This window comes from Balearica regulorum, chromosome 3 (assembly GCF_011004875.1).
Source record: "Balearica regulorum gibbericeps isolate bBalReg1 chromosome 3, bBalReg1.pri, whole genome shotgun sequence".
Taxonomy (NCBI): Eukaryota; Metazoa; Chordata; class Aves; order Gruiformes; family Gruidae; genus Balearica; species Balearica regulorum.
This window is the reverse complement of record NC_046186.1, coordinates 100497120-100519419: the sequence shown is the minus strand read 5'-3', so window position 1 is coordinate 100519419 and position 22300 is coordinate 100497120. Positions and strand designations below refer to the sequence as shown.

The 22300-nt window shown below is 42.3% G+C and overlaps 1 protein-coding gene across 3 annotated transcripts in view; it reads right to left on the bottom strand.

The window, feature by feature from the left end:
* Positions 1-22300, bottom strand: part of TRERF1 (transcriptional regulating factor 1) — a 103273-nt gene that overhangs the window by 57074 nt on the left and 23899 nt on the right. For all 3 annotated transcript variants that reach the window (XM_075749169.1, XM_075749170.1, XM_075749168.1), the window contains exon 2: positions 16036-16091. The gene's annotated coding sequence lies outside the window, so the exon portion shown is untranslated. The remainder of the gene's footprint in view (positions 1-16035; positions 16092-22300) is intronic.

The window sequence follows — 22300 nt, the reverse complement described above, 5'->3', positions numbered from 1 at the left end:
AAACACTCCCCACGCTCACATGGGAGAACGCAGGCAGGAGCGAGGAAAGCAGCCTCTTCTCAACCCCATGGCAAGAAGTGACTAGGCGGGATGCTCGAAGGGCAGTATTAATGTCTTGCAGAGCATGGGCAGTTTACACTCAGTGTTACCACTGACTGTCCTAAAGAGATAGAGAAGTTTGGCTAGTGTCCTGCCAAGGAACACACTGCAGGAGGGTCCTACACAAATCGAGCCTTCAAGGGAGTCCTGCTCAAACTGCATAGACAAGCAAGGGAGGAGGTTAGCCCCAAAGTCACGTACTAGGCCAAACAATCTTCCCCCATTTCTTGTATGGCCATTCCAAATTGCACGCTGCACTTAGCATTTTCATTACCTCCAGAGACCAGTGGCATAACCAGAAACCAGTTCTTAGCAATTAAAAAAAAAAAAAAAAAGTACTGTCATAGAAAAATATGTGCTCTTCAGGAAAGTTAGAAGCAGCAAACCATTTATATGGCACATAAGTCTTCCACTAACCTGATTTCACACAGTGCAAAAAAAATCAGAATGCTTGCATATAAAGATACCTACTTCTTATTATAAAATGAACTTAACACCTTATTAACTCACAACAAACAGCACAAACTTTTACATATGTATCTATATATCATTTACAAGTCAGAATCAAAATGGCTAACATATATAGCAGGAATACAAAAGCACATTATTACAGGGCAGCCTGGGAAAAGAGATAGCTATCTTATCATAAAGTGTATTTAGAAAACCAGTTCTGTGACACAAGATCCACAACATAGATGACCTGTCATAAGAATTCATTATTTACAAATATACTACAGAACACTCCATTTGCAATGAAGTACCATAAATAATTCATGCTCAATAGGTGTCAGAAGCAAAGGCGGCAGCATTTTCTCCACCATCCTTGCAGAGCTCCCCATACTCAGTGAAACAGAGCTCTAACACAACATCAGCTGCAACAAGTACACTGAATTTTCATTAAAACATAAGACTTCATTCTTCCCAAGAGGTCTGCCCAGATCTCCCCACCAACACAATTCAGATAGACTTCTATGCAAGCATGGCCACTGTGGGGACAAGAAGCGCAATTTGTTTTTAAGACGTTAAATTGCACAAATGAATTTTACTTTCACCCCTGTAAGTAATATCAAATTGCCAACCGGCGTCCACTGCCCAAGTGCAGCAGTGTTGCACAGCTCGCTCCACCTTGTGTCCTCTGCTCCGACCCAAAGAGGCAAATCCAGAGGCAGGCAAGAAACTCAACTGAGGTGATCTTCTGTCTCTCTACGGAAACACATCGTGCACTAAGTGTGGCAGAAGTTTGACGCGGCAATGGAAACATGCTGCTATTTGAAATTAGGTTAAGACAAATTTTATTTTATATGGGTAAACAAACAGTCACCAGGAAAAAAAAAATTCAGTTCCTATTGATATGGAATGAATCCATAAAATGCACCTTACAGTGGAGGGTCCCTAGCATATTAGCTTTTCATTTTCCACAACCTGTGCAAATTCACCTATTTCATGAAAGATCAAGCAAAAATTGCATAAAACCCTTGATCATAACTTCATTTTCCCCTCTATTCTACTTGTACTGATCTTTACTCCAGCAGGATACCTGCATGGATGCAAAACATCATTTGTCTGACTCCTTTCATGTTCCTAAACAAACCAAACAAAACCCAACTACTGAAAAGCCCCCAAACAAAAGCCCCCCCGAACTCTCTGCTCTAACTGCAGATGCCCCCCTCCACACAGATGAGCAGGCAGGACTTAAAAGTCTGTTTTCTCCCTTTTGAGTCATGAACCAAAAACCAGCAGATTTGTCAAAAAGAGAAAAGAAACAACAAACCAAAAATCCTCACCAGCCTACTGGAGATGGTACTGGGAATAGATAACGAGCAAACACCCCAGACTTGGTTGGTACATCATTTTCACAGCATCAGGTGGTCTCTATCCACCTCCCACAGATGCAGAAAGCAGAACAGATCATTGCAATCACCTGTCTGACCTTCCACCCAAGGTGTGCCACAGACCTCCATGCAGATAGATTCCAGATATGTACATCAGCCATAGTTTCCCTTGCTAAAGACACGTAGTTCTAACTCACAAGCAAGTGATCAAGAATCAATCACATCCAAAGGGAGTTGTTTCAGTGAGTAATTTATCCTACTTAATAATGTGTGTGTTACAACTAGCCCAGATTCATCTGGTTTCAACTTTCAGCTATTCAATCTCATTACACCTCCTCCTACTAAACTGAAGAGCTTTGTACTTTCTCTCCTCTATAGATATTTGCAAAATAGAACTCAGGCACTTCACTTAAAGCAAGCACGCTAGGCTTTTTCTTTAAAAACAAAATATTCTAACAGTAAAACTGGTTTCCCAACTGTAATCAATCTTTCAGCTACAACTTTTTTCTTTTTTAAGCATTTTTACCTAAAGCAGGCACTGAAGAACTGGACTCCATATTCCAGTAGTAATTCTGTGCCACCATACAGTGGTAATACTACATATTGCAACAGGACACATTTGGCTCTTGCATCCAAAGGCTGTATCCCTTCTTTCAATAGTGCCACAAGGACTCAGTGTTTTGTTAGCTTTTTACCATCACCCCAGCTCCCTTTCAATGTAAACTGCTATCCAGAATGTAGCAAGCCCTTCCCTCAGCATAACATACAGAGGTGGACTGGTCTGTGCTAACATTCATACTACTCAAGTCCATACCAAAAGGAAATTCAACCCCTCTGTGACGTGACATGTCCTTATTTGCCATACCCCTGATTTTTGGTGGAGTTTTCAAATTTAACAAGAAATAACTTTGTTCAGTACAATTATCAGTGATCTTGAAATAAAATTCTCAGTTCTACCAACTAAAGGCTTGTAGTCATTTTGTTCCCTTTCCAAATAATTACACTGCCTCATCACCTGTTTATACTCACTGCCGTTATTTCTCTATTTGCTTCATACACATAGACATACACAAATGTGACAAGAGTACCGGGCATAAAACGTGTTCCTCTTTGCAGAGAGGTGCTGAAGAGCACTAGGTGTATATCTGATGTCCTCACAAGCAACAGTATGGCATACTGGTCCATTTTGAGCAGTGGATATAGTATGCTTAAATGAACCTTCACTTTCCCCTCACAGAAAAGCTTCATGAGTTAAAACATATCCTGGTTAAGCGAATGTAGGATTGCAGTTTGTTGTTTTGGGGTTGCTTTTTTTTTTTTAATGTAGTATCTAATAAAGCATCAGCAACATTAACATTATGGTTATTAGTTTACTTAATATGATGATGTTCCATTAGACAAAAGATAATACAATTGTAGGCTGGAAATTAACTATGGAAACATGTTGATATGGTTATATGGAGTCATGAAACTTTTTCAAATGCAGGAGCACTGTGCCTACAATATAGTTTAAACAAGTTAACTTATTTCAACTGTATATGCATAATAAACTTTTGCTCTATGCTGTCATATCAGATACTCATTCTTCCAATACAAAAATGTTTTTGTTTTGTTTTTCATATACAATAAAGCATTTAATGACTATTTAAAAACTACAGTTGAAGTTGAGTCAGAAACAACTTGTCAGAACATAGTGCTTCTTGTGCTTTCAGCTCAAAAAGGAGAATCTCTATCATTATTAAATAGTCATAATATTTACAGGCAAAAGTACTGATTTAGTTGCACTACCCTTGCTTTTCTAGAGTAAGAGAACTTTATCTTTCAGATAAATGGCACCAGCATTGCAACGGTATGCTGGAAAAGCAGCATGTACGAAGAGGGGCAGGGGCAGAAGAGTCTGAACCCACCGTCACAGTGGAGCTGGACATCAGTTGATGTTACAGTCTGTATGAGAGGATTCCCTTGGAAAGCAGGGGTCTAGACACCAGACCCAAGCACCTAGTGCTGCTTTGCCCACATGGATTTATTCAGGAGACAAACTCCATAATGTAGACCTAAAGGTGTTCTTTTCCTAGGCTACAGTTTAATAGAGCTTTAACTTTTTAACAAAGGTCAAAGAAGTTTCAACACATCTCCTCAGGTTAGCATTGCTTAAGTAAAACCAGTGCAGCCATTTGTTGAAGCTTAGTTCAACAGCAGAATTAATTACCAGAATTAACTAGTACCCACAAAGCCTTCCTTAGGATATTTAACTGATTAGCTAAGCACATATCTACCAGAGCTCATTTAAAAATAAAATGTTTCATTGGTCAGAACTAACAAAGGACAGCCAACTTGCCCATCAGAAGAAAGCCCCCATCATCACGTAGCTGTTCCTAAATAGCCAAGCTGAGGACTCACTTCTCTGAATAAGAAAGGTTGGGGGGGTGTGTGCGTGCGTTTGTGTATTTTGACCTCCATCAAAGTTAAAGGGTAGCAGTTTCCTCATTTCTGAGCGTGCTAGTATCCCAAGCAAGGCAGAGGCAAGGCTTTCACTTCTCACCTGCTCACAGGAAGTTCACACCTCACTGTTATCAACTAAAATAACTGAAATACAGCAAGAAGCTCCAGCCATCCAAGATGACGTGAATCTTTCCCATTCTCTGAGAGCCAGCTTCAAGCGAACGAAGCGATTTCTGTGAGCCCACATCGAGCCTGCGGTGGCAGAAAAGCGAAGCCTGGGCAAGGTGGACAGAGACACTCCGAAGCTGGGGACAGCTCAGACAGGAGAGCAAAGATCTCCCCTTCACTATGGAGTGCCTGCATCTCAGTGACACCGAGCAGACCTGATAAAGGCATCACTTGAAAGGACTACTCTACTGTGGACATGCAGCTTAAAATGCCACTAATTGTTACTCTGTTGGTGGGTTGCACATTGGCCCTTTCTTTTTTTAATTCAGCTTTTGAAGCATGATCCAAACAGCAAAGTAGGCTGAGAGACTGTTTCTTGTAACTTCAGATATCTAATATAGGTTCCAGCCAGTCACTTAGCTCTGCGCTTGTCTCTTGTGGTTGCATGTATTTCCTATTTAAGAAAAGGACTATAGCAGTTCCTGGTTTGTCACATTTTCTTCAAATAAAGAGTTTTAGCAGCAGCTTCCTCTGCCGTGCATTACTCTGCATTGGTGAACGCGCTCTTCCCTCTCACCCTGCTCAGAAACACCCAACCACCTACAAAGCCGATATACAGACACGAGGCAACAAGGTGAATGATTTCAAAAGCCACCTCCATGATGACAATCCATGGGATATTTTCTTCCATATCTAGATTTTGATCTTCCCTTCTCCATCTGCACTTTCCAGCTCTTTCAAAATAACAAGCAAATGTTTCTCCAGCTTCACAAATCTGGCACATTTCATTTTCCTTGTCATTTGAGATACACACAAACTATTTGGTATTAATAGTAAGAACACTGTGCACTTTGTAAAGCTTTATTCAAAGCATCCTGTGATCTACCTCTGAAAGCATTAATTTAGCACCTTCACAGTACTTCTGAGGCACATACTATAATTCATCTCACACAGGTGGAAACTCAGAGGCACTGCTCAGGCTAAAGTGACTTGCTGTTGGGCTAACCACCAGAAGAATGCGTATCCCACCTCCCCAAATTCATTCTGTATTTCAGCATTTCTGGCCAACACTTGCTCCAGCGCTACCTGCCCCGCATCTAATTTCAGGAGAAGTCATCCCTTCCCTCCTCTATTACCACATCTATGTAAGTCTCTGGCAGAACTTCCCAGACATCTTTTTTCCCCCCAAGGATTTCCTTAGATTAAGTAATTAAATCATTAAGTAAGAAGTTCATCACCTGCTAAGGAAACTACTTATACAAACAACATTCTCACCAACAGCAACTTGTATGGCTGTTTCTACGCCCCAGATACCAGCCACACTGACTGAACATGAAAAGCTGATGTTAACCCCTTCCAAATGAAAAGAATACTCTTAGGGTCTGGTCTTCAAAAATAATTTCCCTGGGTAAGCAAGAGACTGCTAGTAAAATATCACACAAGTCTTAACGTGTTTTAAATGGGGAAAAAAAAATAGAATGTCAGTCTCTCCCTCTCCTTCAACCATTCTTCAGATACACTTTTATGTAATTGTGCAATAGTATTTCTTTAATAAGAAGCAAATATAAACATATACAAAAGAGGACAAGCAACTAGAAAAGGATTAATACTTTGATATTATGGCAACATCTGAAAACATGAGGAAATCATTTCAAATTTCATCAATAGTGAAAATGAAAATCACGTATGAAAAGAGAGGCAGACTAAGCAAATGTGAACTTGTCTTACATGACAGACAGCACGGGAGCTCTTAAGTGTACGTGACTCACTAGTGCTTAAAGAGCATTACTTGTTTGGATTCTTGCACTAGGATCCATCAACATGACATCTGAACACACAGCCCTCTTTCTTGTCTTAATAAAAGCACCTTAATAATGCAAGAGAAAACCACAATAATGCAAGTCATTAACCACTGCCAGCTATGGCTTTGCTGAACAGCGGCCATTGATACTTCTACTCAAACCTCACACAATAAGAAGTTTCACCAGAAATCAATGACAGAAGTTCAGATTATCCTACAGGTGACCCTTATGCACCTGGTGAAATCTAAATTAAACAATACTTTTCACCTCTTTTTGTCTCAAGTAGTCAGAGTCACAAATCATCTCAAGACTCCACTCCACTAGGGTATTCAGAGCATCATCTCATCCGTTTTGTTCCCTCAAAACCATGTCTGGAAACTGGAGAAACAAGGACACATCCTCATCTGGCTCCAACCCTCAAACCAGAACTGAGGAACCAGAGCTGGTCTCTCCAAGTGACACACGGAGCACGCAGTTATCAATTGCTAGAGAGATAATGCAGGCACCCCTCAATGGCTCTCCAATAGCCTCTCTTGGTAGAAATGCAAAGTTTTCTAGGCAGCATGGTCCATCTAAAAGATCATCAAACGAAAAAGTTATACAGCAAGGTGCACAGGTACATCCCAAGCACATTTTCCATATTTTTCGATCAGTAAAAGCTTGTTGGATACCCTCCATGCATTGTGTCAAAAAGCTCTACTTCAACTGAGTTTTGTTAGTGGGATTGATGGTGTAACTAGTTCAAGTTCAAAGAACACTTCTAGTGAAAACTTCATCATCACCCCCTCTTAAGGCTACAAAAGAGGACAATATTTTAAGCTGCAAGCCACCAGAAGAAAGCAGAGATGAAAAGGACAGGAAATAATTTTTTCTTCCAAGTTGTCTGTTCAAGAAATCCAGAGGAAGTGTAAGTGGGACACAGTCAAGTGTACTCATTTGCCTGTTTTTAATAGCACAGATTAGGATAAGGGCCAGAGAGTGTACACTTTTCCTTTGTGATAAAAAAAAAGCATGCAATCATTAGAATAACACTCAAGTTTTCAAACAAGCAACGTACAGAATCACAATGACACCACTAGTATTTATTAGAGGTTAAATTCACCTGATCCTAGTACAGTCAGGCCGAACAGAGTATTCCCTGACCTTCAGAAGATGGCGTTGGTGGGAGGGTACCATTACACCAGTCCCCACAGGCTTCCCACGCTGCCCTCGGCAGATTACTCAAGTCACTTCAGAAATGAGTAGAGTGAGATGCATAAAATGAGGCTGTGTACAATAACATTCCTACGGAAATAAAGGTCTTGACTTTTTTAATCTAAGAGGTGTGTTCAAATACTATAGTCACAGGCAACCGTTATAATAAATCACGAAAGCAGCATACTGTGAAGGCTCAGCATATGAAAGCAAAAGGCTAATGAAGTACTAAAGCAACAAGCTTTTCTTCCTCCTGATAAAATGGAGGAAAAACAGACCCAACCCTGTTGGCACACTTTGTAGACAAATTCCTTTTGACAATTTATGAACTTTTTTCTTCCTCCTGTTTAACAAAATTACTTCAACAGTATGAGTTAGCAACATAGCTATCTCAGAAGACGAAAGTTGCTCTATTCCTTATTGGTAAGTAGCACGCGCACACACACACACACACACACAAAAAAAAAACCACCCACAGGAAATTGAGAGCTATTCATTTAGTTTTAGCCAAGTCTTTGCGAGACTGTACCTTTTGACTACTGGTTGATGGTAAATGTGCAACTGTCTGGTACTTAATCTCATAAGAACTAGACCAAAAAAAGTTGCAACATTAAATTTTACCTTCAAAAGAAGAACACAAGTGGTATGAATACAATTCTCTAGAAAAATGCTACTTAGCAAAAACAAAACAACTACTCCCCCACATACATGTAATATTTAAAAGAAAGAATTCAAAGCTGTAATTATGTTCACACAAACCCAAACTGTAAAGTACAAAAAGTTCAATTTAGGGATTCAGAATCCTGTGTTATCTCTAATGACAACATATACCCCACTTTCATATTTTTTCTTTGGTATTTTGGGGGGCCTGTTCATTGCCATTACCAGAGATCTGAAAGAAAATATGAAATTGCTTCTTGTCATCTGCACAAAACATGAAACCTGGAGCAACGGTAAGCAAAAACCGAATCAGGTTACTTTCTGGTAAAGTGTATTTTTTGCTAGGTATAGTTTATCTGAACAACAGCTGGTTTTAATACAGCAATAATACAAAGTTACAAACTCCTAGGAATAAAAAAAACCCGTGAGAGTTACCCTTGGGGAATTGCATTCGGGAAGGCAATGATCCTGTAAAAAAGACTGGGGGTCATGGCAGACACAATCTAGACGCTAAACTTCCTGCATGAATGTGCTTCTAAGCAAGGAAACATAGCCTCCGGACGGATAAGAACGTTATTTTGTATAAGGCAAGGGAGGGAGGGAGAGTATTATCTAAAGAACAATAACAGCAAGGGCAACATGCATTTCTGGTCTATTCACTTCAGAAGAGAAAATACCACAAGAACAGCTAAGAGTCAGAAAATACATCTTATATCAAGAGTTTTAAAAGTATGCATATTTGGCTTAACAAAGAGGATAATGGTTATCAGTGACTTACCAACAAAATGGCTAGATGTCTCTACCAAAATTTACTCAGCAGATAAATAATACATTAGCCAAAACTAGGGCCCAAAAAGGTGCTGCTGGGCAGAGGAAAACATTTTGAAGAGTTCAGATCTAATCTCCTCTGCCTGACTGTACATAATTACAGTGTAGTATGCTCAGAAACTCATCGACAGCAAGCTTGCAAAATGTAGTATCCACGAGAACCACTTTCTACCTTATCCAGCTGACTAAAGCTCTGTACAATTCCTCTGGCATTTACGTCTTCCCCACTCGGCAGCAATGCTGTCCATTCAGAAATACAGACCCCTGCCTTTAGGTAACTCCAACCAGTATACGGCTCCTCGTGCACATCTCTTCAGAAGCACCGGCTGCTCCCTACACACCATCAGAACGTTAAAATCAAAGTTCATTTGTCTTCAAAGTGCTTCACAGCCTCAGTTCAGGGCAGTCAAGGCTTTTCCCGGAGCTCCAGAACAGACTGCAATCCACTGTTCTGCTGCTCTAACATTAATTGGTGCTGGAGACTCAAATTTTTGTGTGGCTAAATGAGGGACATGAACTGATTTCCAAGTAGAATCACTCATGGCAGATCTCAGCATCAAAGCTTATGATATCCAGATCTTTCTCTCTCCACTTTTTAACTCATAGCAACTTGTATTAAACAGAAACACCTGGACAATGCACTATATTACATCCTTCCATGGATAAAGAGAGACAAAATGTTTGCCATACTACCACTACAATTGTGAACACTACACATAAGAATTTCTACAGCACAAAATAGAATTACCTAAAATTCTTCCAGAAGGAAATTACTGTATCTTACAACCAGGACATGTCTCCTTCTGTCATTTATAGTCAGGAGTGGGCACCTCTGTAAAGTAACAACAGAAGTTATGGACTCACTGTAGAAATTACCAAGCAAGAGTTCATGATCTACACTAGTAAGACAGGATAAACAGATACTCGAGGCTCATTCTGGGGACAGAAGTCTAGGAATGTATTTCACAGAATATGAAAGCCCATTCCTTGGAGTTTATGAAGTCCACAAGTCCTGAGTAGCCCCTGTAATGCAAAGGTGCGCCAGCTGAGTATCAAGAGGGCAACTAGAGAGTCAACAAGAGTCACAGCTGGCTTTGCCTCTTGGTCTGCAGAGAGGCAGCCACCCAGCAGGGACACCACAGCTGCCTGCCCCATACAACTCTACCACCTGAATGGGTGGACTGGGGAAAGCCCTCAGCTCCTTAACGCATCAGCTCTTTCAACAGGAACACTATGTTACCACCTGCAGTTGGGGATCAGTCATGAACCCAAAGAGCACATTTTATGTGTAAGATGAACAGCAAACAAGCTTCTGCTGTTCTCAGAGCTCTGGGCACCTCAACTAATATTTTCCTTTAATTTAAGTATCAAGGGGTTTTTAAGTTAAGTTTAATCTCATTTTGCACTTTTCACTCACTGGGCTCTCCCCAACATTATTTTTAGACTTTTTTTTTTTTTTTTTTTTAAACCAGCAAGTTACCAGCACATCTCAGGTTGGCAGCCACACCAGAGCCTGGAAACTGCACAGCCTCTACATGGAATGGGTTTCAGAGGAAAAAGCAGAACATTTCTATCTTGCTACGCAGTGACAAACACTTAGCCTCACTGCTAGGATTACACCTTCAGCCTCAACTAAAATTTCCCTTTTAACCGTATCTGGTACCCTGTCTTTAATTCATTTAGGAAAGGTTTGATGTGAAGAGTGGACAGTCAAGAAGGGAGTTGAGGAGAGGAAGGAAAAAGGGAGGAGAGGGAGGCAAGATTCAATGGCCAGTAGTGATGGTTAGCACTTGCGTACCAAGAGTCAAACTGATCTGTTTCATAAGTTAACAGGGAAGAAACAAAACAAAACAGAACAGTCCCCACAACCTGTTGTGTTCTTGGAGCCAGGATTTCATAACAAAAGCAGAGAGGCCTCTCCATACCAGTGGTAACAATACATAGGAGGACCTTGACATCTGAAGCATAATAATTATTATTTCAACAGTAAGTTACAAAGGAGTATCATCCCCTTTTCACTGACAGGGGAGCTGACTCAAAGACGACCAAGGGAGTTGCCCAGAACCACAACACTAGTCATTAGCAGAGCTGCAGTTAGAAGTTCCTGGCTGCCAGTGACTATTTTCAAGCACTGAAATTGGCGGCCACCCCACAGCCACAGAGCTGGTACCCTGCGTTCTCACCAGGTAGAGGTTCACCTGCTCCCCACACCATGCCTCCAGGCTCTAGTCACACCACCAGCATCAGGGAAGGAAGTAAGAAGGCTGCGTCCAGCCACAGTGGTAGGCTCAGTGGTGAGCAGCAGCAGCGATGCCCACGTCAACCTGCAGACCCACTACAGTGGGCGCCCATCCCAAAGGGGCAGCTGCAACCCCTCGGTCTGCCCTGACACTCCCCTTGTGCCTGCATGCCTGCTGGAGCCCAGGGAACCCAGGTCAGAAAAATAACCCTCAGGAGAAGTCAGAACTAGGAGTTTTGTCAGGTTTAATATCCTGCACGGCCCCACAAGTGGGGCGAGGTGAAAGACAGGCAGCATGCATCCCAGAGACTGCACACTAAACTACACCCCATCTTGTTTATGCTTTATGTATTCCGAGGGGAACTTCAGATCGGTTCACTTCTCAAGCAAAAGCTGAAATGGCTCTTTCCATCTTAGTCCTATAGCTTTAATGTGCTTTTTACAGTACTGATTTCGGTTTCTCTTAATTGCTTGGTCAAAGTTACTGACATGTTACAGAACAAAGCAGCTTGCAACGAGGATGTTCCACAGTGAAAGGTGGTCTTTTTTGTACAAGTAGTTTGAAAAGTATTAAATAGGTTAATTTTCCACCTCAATTTTTATAGAAGCAGCACAATTCTTCTAACAAGCAGCTTGGGAAACTCAGTGTGACAGAGGTGGGGAGGGGGAAGTGAGTATTCCACTTTTACATTAAAAGCAGAACCACAGAAATTCGTTTTCTGTAACATGATTAGTCTTAATTTATATATAAACTTAAGTCCAGGCCTCTGTTACATTAATTTAATGTATTCCCCTGCTTTCTATATTCCACCTGATATCTGCCTATACCAAGTTCCCCAGACATTCCTTCCAACTCACTTGATCCTTTGAAGCTGACAGTTATCTACACATTCAGGCACTGAAGTAATTTATTCTTTCAGAAGTGTTAAGCATTTACAGCTTGCAACATCAGATTGTGCAAATATTCAAATTTTCTGGAAGAAAAAGAAAAGAAAAAAGCATTTACCTTGATGTCTACATTTACGTAGATATTTTCTCCCTGCCCGAACTTTGTTATCTAGAGGCTTTGCCTTATGCATGAGAGATTTCCCATTTTTGTCCCTGTGCTTTCCAGGTACTTTCCACATATTGTGAGAAAACAGCTAAACAACACAAGAAAAGGAACTCAAATTACCTGTTACTGTTCTATTCAAATTAGCTTTCTTATTTTGAAATATTTTCTAAGATGGCTTCTGTGGGGACAAAAATACTCATAGGCAATGTCAGAGGAAGTTATTAAAACTCATCTAGCAGTGATGCAAGAATTTTGCACTGACGTGCACAACACAAGAAGAAACCACAGTGCACCAGTTTAGACAGAAATAATTTTCTGACTTTGTCTCAATTTAGTCTCAAAATCAAGTGTTACTCCCAGTAAAAAACAATGAAAACACACCCGAAATGCAAAAAAACCACAAATACTTCAACAAGTTAGTTCTGCATGTGTTAAACTGGGGTTTTCACTGCCAAGACTCATTAAAAAAGAACAACCAGAACATGTTTGCCAAACAGATTGCTATTATAAAGTGCATTAATAGCTATTAATAATAGAATATACATCAACCTACTGCTTTTTAGATAATCAATATTAATTGGCAACCTAATTTGGAACTGTTAAGGCAAGTGACCTTGGAGCTGCAATTCGTCAGGTCTAAGCTAACACAATGCCATTTCAGCGATCAAAGTAATTTTTATCTCATAAAGCATACCTCTGAAAATAGATTAGGCCTTATAGAACAATTTTATATTTATGATCCGAGCTATCGGGCAGACCTCATGTGAAACTTGACTTGCAGTTCACAAGGGCCCCGGGTTTCTTGGAAGGAAATAAGATAAAGGGACAGGGAAATACAGGGGAAGAAAAAAAAAACACTGGGTGAGAGGTCTGGCACCTATCAACATCGCTGCAAGCTCACTAAGTCTCATAATTTCATCACCAGGCTTCAGGCATATTAAAAGAGCTACTATTAATTTTTTTTTATAAGACTCTGTCACATAATCAATAGGATGGATGCCAAAAGCCAGCCATTACAAGGAAGTCACCACGGCTAGGATTAAAACAAGATCACTCCCTGCACAGGCTGAACCATCTCCCGTTGCTTTAAGCGGGACGAAGAGCAACCCCTTTAATTGCAACCGTGGCAAAAAACATGCGAGTGCGTCAGAAGTACTCCCCCAGAAGAACAAACAGCTTGGAACAGGGTCAGGAAATATCCATGAAAACTGTAAGCGACCAAGGGAAAACATGGAGGCACTGACAGGACCTGAGGACATGCTTGGGGCAGGATCCAGACTCCTGTCTGGAAGGATGGAAACCCAGATGTAAATGGGGAGAGGGAATGCAGAAAAGGAGCAGAAGGTTAAAAATAAAAAAAAAAAAAAATAATACTGACACCAAGGTAGTAAGGGATAGTTGTAAGAACAAGGGACACCTAACAACTGTGGCCTTGAGAAGCAACATGACCAGGACAGGCGCTTCTTGCAACGCAGGAGGACAGGGAGCAGGACGGGGGACTTCTCCAGCCCAGGCTGCTGGGGGAGGGACAACAGAAGCCTCTCAGAGAAAGGAGAACGAGATGCACACATTCATAGCTCAGGATTAATCTCAACCCTGAGAAGGCATCACACAAAACAAGGGCAGAATATTTTCTTCTACAGGTGAAAGAAAAGAACGAGTGGAAAGTGCTACTTCTTCCTCCCAGAATCTCATTTTAAAGCCAGTCTTGCGATTGCTAGGGACCTGGCTCACGATTTGTACGTGCCTGCAGCTGGCAATAAAGCTGTGGCGAGAGAAGGTGGCGTGCCCTCAAGCTGCAGAACCCGCTGGAGACAGGGCCTCCTCGGCGGCCGTTCTATGAGGGAAGGGGAGAGCGAGCTCACGCTGGGAGAGACGGTACAACAGCAACCAGCTGTCCGTGTTACAGCACACAGACTCACCAATATCCACTTCGCAGAAAAGAACAGTACTTAAAATTAAACTACATAATACACATACTACACAATACATATATAATACACGAGGAGTCACGTCTTAGGAAAACACTGGCAGCTGAGCAGGTACGACTGAGGTGCCCTCCCATGTGCATGCCAAAGAAGTCCCCAACACCGCACTGACACCAGACAAATAAACTTCTCAGTTGGCTGAATCCACTAGACCAAACCAGCCTGAATGCCAGCGCTTCCACCTATCCCATCCCGGCCATGCTGCTTTTCGATGAGAGCATAAACAGCCCAGTGGTGATGGCAGGCATGCCATGGGACAGCAGCTGAACCACCGGCACGCGGAGGGGTGCCAGCACAGGTCGGGCTGAACATGCTCTAAGAAGTCCTGAAAGCAATTTTAATTACCCATTCTTGGAGCATAGGTAGACTGGTTCAAACACGTGCACGTGAAGAAGGTCGTTTACATAACAAGCAAGGTATGCGTGCAAGATGCTTTGTGTAATAGTGCTGCAAACTGCAAGACCTCTCACCTGAAGAGCAGTATTTTACCAGATATACGCAAACAAGACCACCCTTGGGTAGAGAGTGAGACATTAAATAAAATATTCATAACACAATTCAACAGTGGCATGAAAGAAGGTAGCCTGAATAGACAAAATGACTAACACTTGCAAAAAAAGCCTAAGCAGCAAGCCTTTGATTCTCGCATACTACACGGTACCAAGAGCCATTCAGTGTTTTCAGTTCTTGCTTGGGCAGCCACCCTCTAAAGGGCAACTCTACTTAGCAAACAAAACTTAAAGGGGGGGGGGATAATCTCAAGAGCATCTACAAGAGCTAGATCTCCAAGTCAAAAAAAAAAAGTCATTTAGTCCTGGTCTTCATACAATGACATCATGCATTTAGCTGTTTCCACTACATCTTCCAACCAACAGCCAGAAAGAACAATAGGGAGTTTTGAGGCCTGTAAATGGTACAGAGCTCAGGAAGACAGAGAAAAAAAATAAACACGCAAGTGATAGAGCTAAACAGTGACAAGGTGGATCATCGGTTGAAAGACAGTGACAATCCCTATGTAATACCACTACTCTGTTTGGCTGTCAGCTGTTGGGATAACCATATTCAAACAACAAATAGTTTTAAAGACATGCCCTCCTCTCTGCCAGTGGAAGCCTCTGAACCAGAAACTGAAAGAAAAAAAAGTATCTATCTAAACACTGCCTTTTAAAAATGCTGCTATTAAAAAAAAATCAGCATAACTACAGCTTCCTTCAGCACATTAGCGGCAGCAAATACTCATTTCAAACTCAAACCTAGAGGTTTTCTACTCATATACACTCTGTCCTAACAAAAACAGTCCAAATTCAAAAATACTGCAACAGGAAAAACAAGTTTTAAAGCATAGAAGTTAAAACAGCTCAAAGATCTTTTTACCTTTCAAATGGCAATATCTCAAAACTGAACAAAAACTCTTCTACCTCACCTGTTACTTCATAAAAAGCTCTAAAATAGTAGGGTAAGTATGACCTGTCCTGCTAATGCCCATGTCTAGAAAGGCATACATTTTTGTCTTCTGGACTTGGTGCGTCGTTTCAGCAGGAGAAAGGACCAGGACAGAAGCTGTACAGAACAGAGATGGTCTCTGCTCAGAGAAGGATGTAAGTTAAAAATAAGTATCTCAATTATTGGCGGGGTTCTGTCAGGGAAAGAAATGGCTGTCTTCAACCTGAACAAGAAACCAGTGAGACTGTTTTGTGTAGGAACACGTTTATCTTACCCTCTCTCTTACCTTATCAGACACATCTCCTTGTCCTATTCAGAATCCAGCAAGTCATAGAATTCCATCTGTAACAAAAGGAGAAGTCCATTAATACCTCCTGATAACCTCACAACAAAAGGCTAACAAGCAGTTAAAAAAATAGTTAAACTTCTGCTGCCATTCCAGTATAATCTACACCCCAGGCAAGTCGCCCTCCCGTCTGCAGCAATCTGGGAAACCTGGATATAAAGGTATTAAAGATGTTGTAACATGTTCTGCAAGAAACACGCTTTTCCTCCTTCGGAAAGGATAAACTGAGGTGGCCAAAGGGTACAGGTTGCCGAGTCATAAATAAGTCTGCAGCATCCTCTCATTAAATTAAATGAGCATCAAATTACATAATGTGAATGGTTGTAAAATGAGACCAGTGGTAATGACTAGAAATAATCACAGTGGTGTTATACATTGTGGAGACAATTTTCCATCAGTGTATCAAACCTGGGTACGCAGCACCTTTTATCTCCAGGCCAAGAAACTGTCAGCATGCAGCCTTTCTTAAATACAGCAAAGCATGCAAGAAACGGATGGAACAAAGCTCTCAAACACAAGTGTAAATGACGCCTACCCTGAACAAGTACATTTAATTTCTTACCACCTTTACAAACCAACCTTTCAATGCAACAAAGATGTTTTTATAATATAGGTAAACATGACGCAATCTGGCATACCTGGGATCAGAGGAAAGAGTACCGTGCACCTAACCAACAAAACTGCAACCTTGGAATTGTCAATAAAATTTACAGTCACGATAGACTTAGGCTTGAACAAACACTTTTCCATGTCACTGTTAAGGCAAGGAGACATGACCTGCCATCCAGCCAGTCCATGAATCACTAGGGCAGAAGAGAGATCTCCTGTCTGGCATCTTTGAACAGCATACTAGTCTGCCTAGAGTGAGAAATGCAAATCAAGGATCTAAAAAAACCAAACAAGCCAACCCCTCCACACACCCTTTTAGCCTTTTCAGAGTCCTGCCCACAAGTCCTAGAAGCCTGTTAGTCCAGTGCCAGGCTGGAAACGGCAAGAAATGTGTAAGAGTGAAATGGTACACTGTAGGAGAGAATACTAGTTAAAAAAAAAAAAACCCAACCAAACAAAAAAAACCCCACCACAAACCACAAAACTAACCCTTAATTTTTCAATCCAGTTATCTGGGGGGAAATATGGCAGGAATGGAAGGATTTGAAGCAAACAGTTTTCACGTTTGCTTACTTTTCCTGTAGCGATGCTACTAAGAGTATCCTTATGCCTAAAGTACAAAACTAGACGCAAAGAAAACATTACATTTTAATGGTCGGACACCCTCGATTTGCACCCTTGCTTCATTTTCTTTGGACACCAAGCAGCCGCAATGCCAACAGAGCCCAGCGGGAGCCGGATGTGCTCAGCGCCAAGGTGACATCCTTCACCATGCCGCGCTGACGTTTCCCCACCAGCAAAATGGGGATGGTGGCACATGGGTCCCCAGCCAGGAGTGCTGCCAGGCTCCAAACTGCATGCTCTGGGATCCTTCTTCTTCCCCTTTAAGTCTACATTAGTACACACTTTAAGTGCTAAAAATAAACCTTTCATCCAGTGAATCTCTTTCTGATCTACTGATGATCATTTATTTTTTTGCATTACCAGAATAATATGGCAACATACTTCCGCCACTATGGTTGGGGTTTATATTTAGATTATTTTTGTTTTTTCTATGAAAAAATCTTTCGTCCATGTGACAGAAAGATTTGAACAAAAGAGAGTCACTGATCAAGAGCCCACTTGAGTATCCCTACCCTCCTATTCCCCTGCCAACCCAGTAAAATTCCTCACAGCACAACTTCTTCCTGGCTATTTTCAGAGAAACTGCAGCAATCATACAAGAACAATGGGGAAGTTTGTTTTACTCAAAGAGTAAATGTTTTGCAGTTTCCAATGTAAATATTTTAATTAATGGATTTTTTTTTTTTTAACTCTCTACTGCCTTACTTGTGTTCACATTCACACAGAGCTATCAGGACAGATACAGCACTCAACTTCTATAATGGAGAGGAAGAGAGAAATACAACACAGAAAAATTACTTCAGAAAAAGCACCTTCGTAAGCAAATAAAAACTCACTGGGCATTTGCTGAGGGAGATCTGGGATGAAAAGAATTAAAGAAAAACGAGTCTGCTCATTTCCTGCATCCGGCTAAGGGCTCGTGTTAGCTCCCATCGAGATAGAGGGCCTATTTTAATAGCCAACTCGTTCAATAGAAAACCACAACCTAATCTGTTTCCAAAACAACATTACGCCCAATGACCAGGCTACAAGGAAAAAGGAATGACTATCTTTTTGCCTCAGCCATCAACACAGCGGCTCCCAAACACCCCATCACTCCCCATCCACTTCACAGAAACGCTCAAACCTCCTCTTAATGATCCATAGACCAAGCGTTGTGGACTCTGTCAGCAGGGTGGGACTGAGATTCACCCTCTCTAGGCAGGACTATGTTGGCACTACAGAAGGTGGCCGGACAGAGATGCCAAGCAGTCCTGCACATGCTCCTCTGGTGGTTTCCAGATCCAACGGTACCCCCAGGCACAGGCAGCTCTTCCACCCTGAACAGTGCCTCTCCTTGCAGAAGCGATCTCCCTCCTCTGCCCCCAGATAGGGGATAGAGTTTGGATGCGATATCAGCAGATGGCTGGCATTCAAGATTTTTTTTCTAATTTTCTTTTTCGAATGAAGTGGGACACAGATGGTGCTGTTCCTGCTTTCCCAAAGCCTGACTGGAACGTGAACGTAGACCTATCTGAGATGAGACACTCAAGCCCATGGCATGCTTCTGAAGAGCTGCAGAAACTACTGCACGGACCAGTTTAGCCTGAACCAGTCCCACACGTGGCAGTGTTCCCCTTCCTCTGCTTTTATCCGAATGGGAGGTTTTGTTCCTCTTGTACTGACCTCACCACCCTTGATGTCTGTTAGCGACATCCTTCCAGAAGTTCAACAAGCAGCTCCATAGAACCTCCCTGCCACTGTCAGCAATAGGCATACTACCCCGGGTAAAATCCTCACCATATCTTTCCAAAAATACTGCATGAGGCAGTGGAAAAGTACAAATGCAAGATAATGATTGCACACTCATAAGACTTCTGAGATTCTGCAATTCTCACAACCACTATCGACATCAGCAGCTCCATCACTTCCAGGCCACCGTGGCGGTGACACTTGGCTCATCACATCCCACTAGGCAGTGGCTAGCGTTGGAAAGGACAGGCCTGCTGCCTGCTTTCCCGCAGCGGCTACTAACTGAAGGAGAAGTGAGACCTCCTGATGGTAGTTCATTGACAAGCCTTCCACAATCCTAAATTAGTAAATGATAACTATCAATCACTCCCCATTAGCACGGTGGGGAGAAAGAATGCCTGGCTGTTAACAGAGAGAGATCCTCTAATTTGGTAGCAGCAGGAGATGCTGGGGACGATGAGGCGATTGCTGTTTCTGCACAGGCAGCCTGAGGCTGGTGCTCACGCAGAAGGAAGCAGACATGAGCAGGTACATCACCCCCTCACCATGTGCACCCACCTCGGTACTCATCTCCTGTGAAGGGTAAACTGATACCAAAAGGCAACGACGGCTGAGAGCTCCCCTTGCGGCAGGGCGATTCGGAAACATGTTTGCAAGACCTTTCCTGTCCCTGCCAACGCCACAAAGTGAAACTAAATCTCCTGATCCTGCATTTGAGCGTTATCAACCACTGCTATGATTGTACATGCATGTACAGTATCAGCTTTAGCTTCCACACCAGCAGACTTTTTTTTTTTTAAAAAAAAACCACATTTGTTTCCCTATATTGCCCATTAGATTTCCTGGCTATACAGGCAACATTAAAACACAGAATATTAATCAAAGTAGTAAATCTCTCTGCTCAAAACAGAGCTCTTGCACAATAAACTCATACCACTTTTCATGAAAGACCCAAGTGAGGAGGCAGAGTTTGCATTAAGCCCTCGATGCACACACACTCTGGAAAAGGAGATCTCTTAGCAAGTGAGCGACCTAAGGCTTATGCCAGTCCTTCCATCTTCCTCTCTGACCTCTTCAAGAGGTCCACCGCACTTGGCTTTTTCACGTGTCTATTTAATCAGCGATGTGAAACTTGCACAACCTTACCGGTGTCTTTGTGGTCTTCTCATCAGGGCAATGAGTAGAAACGCTCCCCAACGGAGCAGCACATTCGTAAGTCCCCTGTGCCCACGGGATGGAAAAGAGAGCGTGGAGAGAACAGATGAATGTTAATCTCTCCTTCTTGCCTCCGGCAGCAGTCTGTACTCTCCCACGCAGGGAAAAGGGAGGCTGTACAATTTGTGGAGGCCAAACTGTCTGGAAAAATGAACTAAAGGCAAATTCTCTTCTCTATCGATTCTCTTACCATAAAGAAAGTGAAAGTCAGTCATTGAGTTGCTGGTGAAAGACGAGACCACAGGGTCTTTAAGGGTCTGCTTTAATTCAAACCGCAGAGCTGGATTACTCCAGATTGTATCAGTTCAACATATTCGCTACTTAAAACATTCTGCTCACACACTGCTTGCACTGTATGACTTCTTATGGGGATTACTTTTATTGACAGATTACATTTTTTTGTCTGATCAGAGGAGCACACAAAAAGGACCCAAGTCCACTCCGTAATGGATGTTAATTCACAAATGTAGGACTCCTCTGTAGCCTACAAGACTCCAACACCTACTTCCTAACCACAAGTAGGTAGCCAATAAGCACATGAAATAGCAAGCTGGGAGCAGTTGCCACCACGCACACTTCTTTAACTGATTTGTGCCTGAAAGGTGCCTGTCAGCACACAGTACTGTACATGCGCCAAACGAGAGCACGGGGGAGAAGCTCTAAGCAGGAAACAGAAGCTTGTCTTAGATTAGCACAGCTCACTCAAGTGTAGTGCTATGCTCAGATTTGGTTCTGATTTGCAAACCTTGCTGTCATTGGCTAAGAGGATGTTTGAAGTTTTGTTAAAAAAAGAAAAAAAAAAGCCAGAAAGCTAAAACAAACACACAAATGAAGTTGCCCTGGCAGCAGTCGGTACCTTTAAAACCTACTAAGATGCACCTTTCTCAGCCCCTGTTTTACGACATCCCGCTTCTTGCTTTCCCATCTCCCCCTCCAGCTGAAGGCAGCTCCTCAGATGGGCACCTCCCAGGTCTCCACCAAAAAGATGCAGCAGAGAGAGCAACAAGAGTGTCTCCCTGCAGCAGGGGCCTGGGACACCACCAGCCACCTCTGATCTCCAGAGTCCTACCCCACCAACCCCAAATCCCTGCTGCAAGAGAAGCTCTTTGTTGAGATGTCTTACAAATAAGCATTAAAAGTCCAACTCTGACTTGGCCCCAAGAAAATTTTAAATGACACCTTGGTGGGCTGGCAACAGGCTTCCAGCTTTCACCATTAATCCCAAAATTAACAGACCTGGAGTCATCATACTGCCTGAAGACGGCAGATCCTACCCTCAAACGCATGCGGCAGCATTTGCGGCCATGGTTTCGATTACGCTAATACCTGCCCAGTAGGAACCACTCCGAAAGAGTTCACTTGCTTTCCCTAACTCATGATAAATCACGGTAGCAGAGACATACTGCAACTAGTAACTTGATCAAGGGCAGGGTGAAAGTTTTTCTCTGGGTAATCTAGAGAAGAAATCTGAGCCTTGAAGGAAAAACTTAAATGAAGATTTGGGGGGGGGGGGGGGGGGGGGGGGGGGAGGGGAACCTCACTATTTAATGTTAGTATTTATTAATATTTGGGCTTCAACTGTGGATAAACAGACAAGAAGCTCTCTGCCTGTGCACATATTTAAGACTGTTTACACATGAAGTCCAAAAGGATGTCCTCATTTTATAAATAATTTGATCTGATGACTACATCAGAAAAAAGTGCAACTTGAGGCTAGATACAGAGGCAAAATACTTGGCTACTGATGTCTAAACGGGGGGGGGGGGGGGGCAAAGACTAAACATCAGAGTCACTAAAACTCAGTAAATGGTTTATAGTTAAGCTAAGCACGTAACATAGCGCACATTCAACACACACCAAACTGCGACTCTTCCTAAACTTTTAGAGCCGTGCTTCCCAGTAAGTCATTTTAAGGATTCAATGTAAGATCCTCCTAAATGTAAACACTTCATGTGCTACTTATACCTGACCACATGAGCCATCCGGCAATGCCTCACCCCTCTGATGTGGCAGGCATAAGACATCA